At 46.2% G+C, this 8,359-nt stretch overlaps 1 pseudogene; it reads right to left on the bottom strand.

Moving 5' to 3' along the window:
* Positions 1–18: 18 nt before the first annotated feature.
* On the bottom strand, positions 19–8,079 carry LOC101980708 (annotated as a pseudogene).
* Positions 8,080–8,359: the final 280 nt, after the last annotated feature.

Here is an 8,359-nt window from a genome sequence, read left to right as displayed (position 1 = left end):
TTTTTTTTTTTTTTTTTTAAAAAGGGCAAGGGTAGAGATCGGCTAAATGCCTCTCTGTGTAAAACACACGAAAGAAAGGCATCAAGGGGCCGGAGTGTAAGCAAGCATTTTGAGGTGAGTGCACCCGATCTGTTATCCCTGAAACTATGAGGACCACTGATGAAACAAGAGCACTTGCTTTGCAAGGTTCAGTTTGATCACTCCCTTATCTGGTCTCTGCCAGACTCAGAGCTGTGCTGCCAGTCCGGTGACGAGGAAGGAGCCAGTCCATCTAGCCCATCTTACGGCACCCTTCTCTTTGGATCTCAATCCCCCGAGAGCCCAGTACACATGTGAGCACACCAAAGAGACGGATGTCTAACCCTAACCAGGGAAAGAAGCCTGCTGTTGTAAAGCTTTCGAGTCAGCTTAAACTGGTCTTGCAAGCTGGGTAGAGTTCGAATCCTTTGCCGTAGTGCTTATCCTAAGTTGAGCATGTAATATAGTCAGTTAAGGTTTGTTTTGTGGGGGTGGGGGTTTTTCTACGGGAAGTTCCTAGAAAATAAGAAAACTGAAGATAAATGACCACATTAAGACAACCTTATATGAACTGACCATGTTAAAGAAAAAGGTGAAGTGACTCTAAGACAAATGTTGCCAAGACAGAAACACATCCATGACTCTGATAGTTTTAGAAACGCCAAGCTGGCTCCCAAGACATAGGGCTGTTTCCTACCTACAGTGGGTGAGGCTGTCAGGGGAGAGGGATACTTTGTTAACCCAGCACTTGGTATCTATCCCAAAGTTGCTTCTTTTCTAGCTTTCGAACTTCTGGACATTGGTAGTGGAGGATGGGGTGTTGTGGAAAATGAAACATTGCTTAGATAGAGCAGCCCTTTGGATTACAGGGGGAGAGTACAGTAAAAGTCTGACTTCCTTTCTGGAAAGGAGTCCTCAAAACATATCCAAAGGCAGCAGCAAGAAGGCCCACGCAGACTGTGCTACACACCCAGGGCAAGGCTCACCTGTTTTGTTTTGGTTTTTGGTGCATATGTGCACATGTGGTTTTGTTGTGAGAAAAGCATTTGGAGTGCATGGCTTTTTACCCCCAGAATGGCATACCAGCTGGTGCTTCAGGAAGTGGTCAACTGATAATATGTGGATTCCTGTGCTCAATGCTGTGTTCTGGTTATGCATGTGGCTGGTGGCAGCCATGTCCATGAAAAACTAAAGAACCCTACACTGTCTTTCAAATAATTATGGTTTGCGCAACTAACGAGCAGGCAGGAGTGAGTTGCAAGTTATGCAGAGCTGAGGAAAGCAGATCACTGCCCACAGGAGCTCCATGAACAACAGTTGCTTGCATCATGGAGTCTCCTCTAAGCCAACTGAGAGAAACACTGGAACAGAGAACCACTGTCAGTAAATGTTCCTCCCTTGTCAGCATACAACACACAAGCTTCTGAGAATGAACTCAGTCTAGCCTGTATCAGCCCTGAGTTAGAAGACAGCTGGTGTACATATGCCAGCAGCCAAGAATCCTACTGTTGTCTACATTTGCTATGGGGTACTAATAACTAAACACACTCTGCATAAACGCTCAGTCTTATGTCTAGACAGTCAACCATCATGTCCCATTGGACATTCGGTTTTTAATTGTCCAAAACAATTCACGAAGTTGTAGCCCCATGGTAAGTGCCTTGGATGATGCCCCCATTCTGCAGATCTGCCACCAGGGACATCTATTGCATCGTCTATGTTTTCATTATCTGTTGCTTTAAGTGATACTTTTAAATCAACTTTAACTCCAGCAATGTAACTCTGTTAACTATCAGAATAGTTTAAAGTTTCCTGGAATAAAGAAGATACATTTGGGGGCAGTTTAGCCTTAAGGAGTCTTTACAATACCAGTAAGAGCGTGAATGAACTTTATACTCACTCTTACCTTTTCATACATCTACTTCTGAAAAGTCTCAACAGGATCCAGTATGAAAGAGGAAAAGCTTTTAGAAAATACTAGAACAGGACATTCTAAAGCATCAACCACCTGGAGGTGTTCTTAAAGGTAACCCACAAAAATGATGGTTCAGTTATGTTCCGTTTGTGCAGAATTCCCAAGAACAGAGGCCAATAACAAGAAGGGCGTGCAGACAACTGAAAACAGTGCTTTCTGTCCCCACAGCCAACTCCACAATGCCACCTATGCACCGGTATGGTCAAAGATGACCAGATCTATAGCAACTAACACTCAGCATGTTTTGAAGTACCTTCAAAAAATTCCAATCATTCAGTCCTACAGTGAATTGTTGAAATCAGCCTTTGCTGGTACCTACTGTCTAGAGCTTTGTTTTGCTATGCTTCAAGGCACACGAGGACCAAGAACCATATGATCAGTCATACAGTGACAATGGAACTGCGTGCTTAGGTCTCTAAAACAAGTCATTCCACAGCTGTCCCTAATTTTGTCTGCTTCCAACACCCAGAATTATAGCCATGACAGCCCAGAATGAAGACAGGCTGCATATCAGGTGTCCAAATATATGTCTTCTGATGGCCACTGACTGGAGACATTGGGACATTATTTGGGAATTCCAAGTGTATAGCAACTCAGCCTGAGAAGTCAATGTAACAGTTCAAACTAGGGCCACATCATCCTGTCTGTCCCTGAGAACCATTTCTAATACGGGGAGAACATGGAATAAGGCAGTAAGGTCAAGTGAGATGAAGTGAAACCTAATGTTACTGGGGAAGGCACTGAGCCTCAGGGCCACAGGGCCCTGCCTCCCTGCAATCTCAGTGCCGAGTCCACTCTTCTTGCCCATTAGAACCTTGACTGCTGGTCATACTAAGGCTGGAAGCAGAGGGCTGGAGGGGGAACATAAGGCATTTTTAAGATATATGGTATTTTATTTAAGCAATGTGGAACAAATCTAAATTTTAAACACTAGCAAATGGAAGCATTAATAATAAAGAGTCTTAGACATTAGCAACTATGCTTAAGTCACAAACTATTATAAGAGTGTACTGTGGTTGCTAATGGACTTGTGACCCACTTCACCCTAAGGAACCAACATGAGTGACACTAAACCACTGCCCACGATATGAATTCAGAGAACCTTATCATTTCACACGGGGAAATGGGTTCAAGTTCCATCCACAAATTAAAGACATGTACCACTTTGTGAGTACTAAGTCTGAAATAAAATGTATTTATTCATCTGTACAGCAGTCAAAGCAGCAAGGGTATACTACAAATTATGCAATTGCCACTTTGCTATAAAAGGCTTGTGTCAACATTCTATAGGAGGGGAAACAAAACATCCTCCAGGCCGGCTACAGCTCTCCTGGTGGTCCTCACCTCCCCGAGCCTGGGCTTACCTCAAGTCCTTCAGCTCATGCCTGGCACTGCTGTCCTCTCTCCTGCTTTCACTCAGGTCCGCAGCAGCTGCCAGCTGAAGGCTTCTGGTGACTGGGCCCCCACTCCGCTCTCTAGACCTTACTACGAACCGGTCTGTTCTTTTCTTACTGGCCAGAGCAGTCTTGCTTTGTAGAACAGCTTTGCTCTTCTGCACTTTCAAGTGCAGGTTTCGGGAGGATTTGCTTGAGAGCTGAGCAGAATGACTCTTGGCAACAGCTTTGGATTTTTTGCCCTCAACATTAGTAACTTTGGCCATTCTTATAGGACTGGAGTTCCTCAAGGAAGAAGAACTTGCTTTTTTGGATTTGACTGAAGCTGCAAACTTGACATTCTGTCTGGATCTGAAGGATGAGGAGGGCAGTGAGGCTTGGGCAGGGCCTGAGCTCCGAGCTCTGGTCTTGCCCAAGGGTGCCTGTGTGCTCTGCATCTTAATCTCCGTGTCTGCGGTCCGTCTCCGGGGATTGCTGCTGTTGTTTCTGTCACTGCTGGCAGGTGATGCGTGGCTACCTTTCTTAGATGAATGGGAAACTTTTCTTTTGGAAGGAGAGAGGGGTTTTTTAGGACAGCTGAAAGCAGCATGCTTATTCAGGCTGCCAATGTACGTGAACTCCCTGTCACAGTAAGGGCAGATATGTGAGGATACCTCAGCAGTGCCCTTCGGGTCTGTCTTCTGCTTTGCACATCTGTTCTTCTGAAGGATCGCTTTCTGTACCAGCTGGTTTTTTTTCTTCAGTGCACTTAGCTTGAGCTTATTTGGAGACATTTTGCTGAGTTCAACATTGAAGCTCAGTCTCTTGGGCTGCCCCATCCGTCTGAAGGCATTTTTCCCAGAGTTGTCTAAAACCACCACTCCGTTTTTGGGTTGCACAGTTTGTTTCAGGGGCACTGGGTTTTTCTTAGGAGTGTACCTCTTCTTGTCACTCGCAGATGCACATGCCAGGATATGTTTATGCAGCTCAGGCATATTATCAACCCCCTTTCCACACTTTGTGCAGCGAATGGCAGTAGTGAATGTCTGTGGAATATTGTGGGTAGTGAAGTTTGTGGCCGTTACGCCAATCCCCATGGGGTTTCGATGGTGGTATTGAAATGGAGGTGGTTTAAAGCTTGGGTAGTGCTGATTGAGACCAAGTCGAATGTCTGGATCTTTCGTCTTCATTCCAGAAGCCATTATTTTGATGGTTGTGTAAAGCTCTTCAGAGGAATCATTTAACTCCTCCTCTCTGGAAGTTTCCAAAGGCTCTTCTGGCAAATTCTGCATATGCTCCACACGGGCCTTGCTGGGGTCTGTGAAGTTCTGGGGTCTCAGGGTCCCACTTTCAAACTCGTGATGTGTGCACTCCTCATCTGGGTGGAGATCTCGTTGGTGCTGCTGTAAATTGCATAAGAAGGCAAATTCTTTCTTACATACAGAACACACGAAGATATTCCCAACTCCGTGAAGCAGAAGCCTATGCTCTGATAGATCAGTCTTCAGCTTAAAAAGCTGCACACAAAACTCACATTTGAAGGGCCATTCTTCAGCATGAACAGATAAATGCTTGGTTAGATCTTTAATGGAAAGAAAAGGTGATTCACAGACATTGCAAACAAAGCTTTTGCTGAATGTTTCATGGACAACGCTCGGCCCACCCGTGGGCGGGGCCTCTTCCTTGGGTTTCAGAGCTTCCCTCTCTGACTCCTCCTGTTTAAAAGTTATTGCAGGGAGAAGTGCTTCCAGGTTGTCCCCAGAGGAAACCACAGACGACACTGCCGAGAGAGGGGGTGGTGAGGGGGATGTGGAGGAGCATGAAGAGGAAGAGAAGGAAGAGGATGAGGAGGAAGAGGAAGAAAGTGTTGGAGGACCAGGGGAAGCAGCAGACGTGAGTGGCTCCACGGGAGGAATGGGAGAGGGTGACGGGGACACTGTTGGGGAAAGAATTGGAAGGGGAGACTGGGCAGTGGCGTTGGAGAATGGAGAGGGACCCTGCTGAGGTGATGCATCAGAAGAGGGAGTGGGGAGGGGAACATTTGGAAGGAGGGGAGGTGGTGGAGTGGCAACTGTAACACAGGAGGGCAGGGGGGCGGGGAAGAAGGCTCTGTGGGGATCAAGAGAGGAGGCAGCCGACTGGAAGATATGGAGGCTGTCTGAAGAGAGGGTGATGAAGGGCCATCAACTTCAGGTGGGGACTCAACAGTAGGGGCTGAGCAACTCGAGTCAGGACCAAGTTCAGGATCTGGCTGTGTATCTAGGGATTTACAAGGACTTGGGCTCCTGGTCACCTCTGGTGTGGTTTCTGCAGGTAAGCTAACACCATTATATTCATTGAGAAGAACCTTTTGCAGCATGCAGGTGGTTGGTTTCTTCTTCTTTGCGGCACCACACGCTGGTTGTGCTGAATGGTTCTCTTTGAATTCCTTGCCTTCAGCATCACAAGGCTTTTTATGCACACTGAGATCCAATACAGATTCCCATGGGACTGGAGTCTTGCCTGTACCCTCTGACTTCTGTTTGATTCCACTGGATAAATCCAATGGCTGCTGGTTGCACACACTGCTGAAAGGAGAACTGGCTGCCCATTCTTTTGTTAGTTTGTATTCGTCAAAGCAAGGAGGGCTTCCAGTGTCTCTCTCATCTCTCCCAGACAAGCTCCATGCTGGTGAGTCACTACGACTTTCTAATTTGGGTTTCTTGGAAGTCAGACTTGTGTCTGTCCATGCTGCTTTCCCATCACTTGGTTTCCCACCAAAGTCTCGAAGGGCAGGACTGTGCTGTGGAGAACTGGGTGGAGAGCTGGTGCGCCTCTTAAACCGACTCGAGGGCACAGGTAACATGGATGCAGGAGCAGATGCACACACGGGACCCAACTTAGGGATCTCAGCTGCTGAAATCCCTGCAGGAGGAGTCAGTTTGTCCTGGGTCTGAAGAAGCTGCTTGAGCTTTGAAGACAAATAGACACCCTTCTCTTTATGGAAAGACACCACCTCTGTTGTTGATATGCTCAGAGGCAAACTTAAGGAACATGAGGGCGCTGTCGAGTCAGAATCTGCCTCAGTTTTAATTTTGGGGAGCACAGGTGAACTGGCAGTTCTCCGTTTCTTTGATTCACAATTTGTGCTACTGGGAGACTCTTTAGGAAGTTCATCGTTTACAGAGACCTGGGTACTCTTTATATTTTGAGTAATTTCTACCGTTACTGGAGCAAGCAGACAATCTATGCCATACAAGTGAGCAGAATTGGACTCCTTCTCAATCACATCACAATTACTAGTGCTATTGTTGGTTTGAATCTTACCATCCATATAGTAATTTAGGTTTTCAGAGATGTTGCTTGAAATGTCCATGATGTAAACATCATCAGCATCTCCTTCCTCCTCCGGCTCTGTGCTTGGTACATAAACATTCTGGGAAGGTGGTGCCTGCTCTGCTGGTGGCTGGTGGGTGAGGCTCCTCCAGGAATCCTCCTTTTCGACGGACACCTTTGGGAATCATGTGGCGTTCATGAACTCTGCGCTGATGTCATCTCATATTGGTGTGACTTCCAAATACCTTCTTGCAGTATTTGCATGGATGAAGTTCTTTAACTTCGCCGTTCTCTTCCACACTAGAAGAATTTACTATCTCCTGGGGAGCTTTTTCTGAGTTCAGTATCAGAGAATCTTGTCCAAGTTGAGGTGGCCTTGACTCATCTTTAGAAGTGACATTATCTCCCTTGCCATCATCTAGGTCCTCTGAGGGCTGTAGTGTCATGCTGGGTCTCCTCTTTAACCCCGCTTCATGGCGACCGTTCATGCCGCCTCCTGTTAATCTGTGTACCAAACGCTTTCCTACAGTACTTGCACTTGAAAGCATGATTGATTGGAGACATGTGGATGTGCATGTGACGCTCAAGCCCCTGCTTGGTTGCAAATTTTCGTTCACAATGCTGACATGGAAACATAAACGTCTCAAACACATCACCGTTGGCCTCCTCTTTCGTTCTGGGGATGTGAGTAAGAGGGGCCATGTCTGGGGAGTCTTCAGAAGTTTCATTTGAAATGCTCTGTGGTTCTTCTAATAAATCCTCTGTCTTTTCTTCACACCGTATTTCTGGCTCTTTTACAGAGCTTTCATTGGGTATGCTAGCTTCTTCCTCCCTCCCTCCCTTCCTCCTCCCTCATTGATCTCACAATCTGTGACTTCTTGTTTCCCATCTGGCTCTGGCTGTGGTTCACAGGCGGGGAGAGGGGTGGCCACCTGTGGAACTGCATCCTGGTTGGTCACCTCGGGAAGAAGGGCTGGCTGCTCAGGTGCGGAAGCCAAAAGCCTCTCATCCTCTTCCTTCGGACCTAGGGAGCACAGGAGAGCAGAAACATACATATAAGACCACACTGGCTGCTGTGGGATCAACTCCTATGACTTTATTGCTGGAAGGCACTAAGATATGTAAGCAAGAACATCCTGTTTATAGGGGTGAGCTGGCTGCAAATCCCTTCCACTGACTTAACAAATGAAAGGGCCTGCTTAGGATGAGGAAACATTTGACACTTCAGGACAAGCAGATCCACAGGGTACTGAGCTTTTTTGTTTATAAAAACTATAGTGCCTACAACAGTATTGGAACAGTCGGTGTTAACTGTAAGGAAACTAGTTATAAATTAATTTCTCATGATTCAAAGAACCTGCTAAACCTATCAGATTAGATTCTTGACACTGTACCTGAAGGATGGAACTAGAACTCATTCTAGAATGATATACTCAGTTCAAGGAAACTTCCTATCTCTTAGAAGCCTAATCTAATTGTTATGAATCAGGAACACTTCACTGAAGAAAACAGCAATCTCCAATCACTTCTGGGTCTGTGTGCTCATTTCCACCTAAAGTAGACAGTCCAGAGGAGGGCTTGCTAATGAAGCCACAGTTGAAGAGACAAAGCAATCATCTGGCAGACAGAATGCACTGGGTAGAAGCAGCAGCAAATACATGAGCTCATTTTTTTTTTT

The sequence above is a fragment of the Microtus ochrogaster genome, unplaced genomic scaffold, assembly GCF_000317375.1.
Source record: "Microtus ochrogaster isolate Prairie Vole_2 unplaced genomic scaffold, MicOch1.0 UNK645, whole genome shotgun sequence".
In the NCBI taxonomy this organism is placed as follows: Eukaryota; Metazoa; Chordata; class Mammalia; order Rodentia; family Cricetidae; genus Microtus; species Microtus ochrogaster.
This window is presented reverse-complemented; position numbering and strand designations above follow the sequence as displayed.